General features: G+C 39.7%; 1 pseudogene; it reads left to right on the forward strand.

Annotated features, from left to right (window-relative positions):
• Positions 1-119, forward strand: LOC112470106 (annotated as a pseudogene).
• The last annotated feature ends 3,077 nt before the right edge of the window (positions 120-3,196 follow it).

Below are 3,196 nucleotides of genomic sequence, written 5' to 3' on the forward strand. Positions count from 1 at the left end.
GTCTACAGCCACGCCACCCTGAACATGCCTGATCTCGTCTCATCTTGGAAGCTAAGCAGGGTCAGGCCTGGTTAGTACTTGGATGGGAGACCATCTAGAAAGACCAGGTGCTGTAGATGCAAAAAAAAAAAAAAAAAATTGAGATCGTTTACACTTTTTTTTGTGCAAAGTCTTCGGACTACTGTGTATGTTTTATATTTCTAGCCCTTCTTAAATAGGACGAGCCACATTTCAAGTGCTCAATAGCCAAATGTGGCTAGTGGCTATTTTCACTGGACAGTGGAGGACCAAGCGAATACAAGATTTCATGAGACATTGCTGTTGTGATTAAAAAGATCATATTCTTTGCTAACGGACTCAAAATATAACTGTATTTTGATGTCACACGCAAGGTGTTCTTTTTGTTTTTCATTTCCTCTGGTTCTGCCTTCTTTTGTGCTAAGTAGATATTTTTCTAGTTTATCACTTTAATTTGCTTGGGTCATATGGTAGTTCTATTTTAAATTTGTTGAGGAAATCCCATATTGATTTCCGTAGTGACTGTGCTAGTTTATATTCCCAGTGACAGGGTTCTCTTTCCTTCACACCTTTGCTAACACTTATCTCTGATCTTTTTGATAATGATCCTTCTAACAAGAGTGAGGCTGTATCACACTATGGCTTGGCTTTGCATTTCTCTGATGATTAGTGATGTTGAGCACATTTTCATGTGTCTGTTGGTCATTTATTTGTATGTCTTCTTGAAAAAATGTCTCCTCAGGTCCTTTGCCTCTTGTTTAATTGTGCAATGAATGATGGTTAATATTTCGATGGAATGGGTAGGACGAAAAGATAAGGCATTTGAGGCAGAACATGGTATAAGCAAAAGTTTAGGGGAAATGGGAAAATAAAGGTTGTGTTTTGGAGACCAGTAAGTGGTCGATTTTGAATGAAAAGTGGAGTCCAGAAATTAGAGTGAGGTAAGTTAAGAAAGTACTTCATATTAGAGAGGACCTAGATTCAATAGCATGGAGTTCATACTCCATTTGGTGGACAGTAGGAATCACTCAATATTTTTTGGACCAGGAAGTGACATGGTTCTACTTTGATTTAAAAGATTAACCTTGTATCTTTGAGGAGCAAGCATCTAAAGAGAAAGAAACTGGAGTGAGGGAGATGAATTAGGATGCTGTTTAAATAGCAAGAAACTAATAATAAGGGACTGAACCAGGATGGTGGCAGTGGGATCTGAAAGAAATGACAATGCATAAAGAGTTATGATTGAGGCAGCATCTACAGGTCTTAAAAACTGCTCAAATATGAACAAGGGAAAGAAAGGGTGCTGGTAAAGACCACGGTGACAAAGCAAAGTAGAGGAGGCAGCAGGAAGAACTGGTTTGGTGAGAAGGTGATAATTTGGCTTGAATTGAGTTTGAGGTGCTTGGCAAGCCTTCCCAGTAGAAAGGTGCACAGATTATGTGGGTCATCCACTTGAGGGAGAGATGAGGTCTAGCAATCCGAATTTGAGAGGTGACAGCTCAGAGATGATTAGGCAGACACAAGGATTGAGATGCTCATCAAGGGAATCTACTTAAAGGAGAAGATAGAAAACCTACCTTTAGCCAGGTGGGAACCTTGAGGGGAGAAGAAGTGGTGGTTGGGAAGGGCAAGAGAATGAAGAAGAGACATTGAAAATGGCAGATAAACATTCAGAGAGAAAGAAGACTCTAAGGATTATGTTGGCCATAATTGGGGGCTGTAAGTGTATACCACTTTAAGATGGCTGAGAAGAAACAAGATTGGTCATTCCAAGGAGTAGAAGGATTAAGGGAAGCATTTTCTGTCTTGAAGAGGGGGAAATGGGAATGTTTGTAGGCTGAGGAGAAGGAACAGAGATAGGGGAGATTGAGGATGGAGGTTAGAGGAAGTGGTTGATGGATCGAGTCCACAAAAAGTTGCTAAAAGGGTGCGATTGAGGTAGAAGAGGCAACTTTAGAACAAAGAAAGTGTATTTCTTTAACACAAGAGTGAAGGAGGAAAGGTAAGTGTGATACAGAGATGTTCTCACTGGGCAACTCATGCTTCTCAAGAGAATAGAAAGTGAGAATAGAAACTGAAACTAGGACAGGTGTTGGGTTTTGAGAAGAAAAGAAAGGATTGAAGCAATTGCTAGGGAATGAGGGGCAGAGTCCACCAGAAATGGGCAAGCAGATTTCTGAAGACCACTGGAGCCCAACTGAGTCTAAATCCAAGAATGTGCGATAGAGACAGTTGGACTAAGCACCCAGGTGGGACCCCTGGAGGGAGAAGTGAAGAAAGCAGATAGCGGGGTCTTCCAGAGATATAATCTCATCAGCTAGCTACATATTTTACATTATCAATGCAAGTAAAGAACTGGTTTATTTCTTACTCAGCATTGTAGTCCCAATACCCAGAATAATTACTATACTCATACTTAATAAGTGGTTATTGAACAAATGAAGGAAATGAGCAGCAAGATCAAAATCCTCATTAACTGGCTACCATAAAGCAGGAGGAACTATTAGGCGAGAAAGAGGGTTATTATTAAGGCTGAGTCAGTGCCTTGTCAGCAGCTCCCCTATCCCCACGTACCAGAGAAGATACCAGAACCTTAGATCGCTCTTCCCTGCAGACGCTTACCACACCTACCTATGGCACAGAGGAGCTCCATAAAAGCTCCCCCTCTTCTTCCCTGTGTCCCCATGCTTATCTTATGGTCTTGATCTCTAATTTGGTTTCTTAAGATCTAATAGGTCTAATATCAAGCCCACAGTTGTGGTTTACTATGAAGATTTTATCTTCTTGGAACATTAAAAAATTGGCATGATGGCTTATAAACCAGGTATATGTGAATTCAATCCATGGAAGGCACATTAATTCATAGATAAGTTAATAAAATAAGTTCTGAAGCTGTAAAGCTGGGCATCAGCAACAGAGTCAGAGGCAATTTACTGTCATTATACTTCTTTCAGAAACAAATTTTTATATTGCTAAGCCTGAAGTAAAAAAATATAGAATTTAGATCTTTCATCCATTAGTAGTATCTAATATTTCAGTAGCAGACAACACGGGCTTTAAAAAAAAAAAAATCAGAGACGCCCCCGCCCACAAGGAAGGTACAAGACAAAATTAATAATCATTTAGATATTACATGAACATTTATAGTCAACAGACTTAAATGCTCAGAATTTCATGT

The sequence above is a fragment of the Pteropus alecto genome, unplaced genomic scaffold (genome assembly GCF_000325575.1).
Source record: "Pteropus alecto unplaced genomic scaffold, ASM32557v1 scaffold288, whole genome shotgun sequence".
NCBI classification, from domain to species: domain Eukaryota; kingdom Metazoa; phylum Chordata; class Mammalia; order Chiroptera; family Pteropodidae; genus Pteropus; species Pteropus alecto.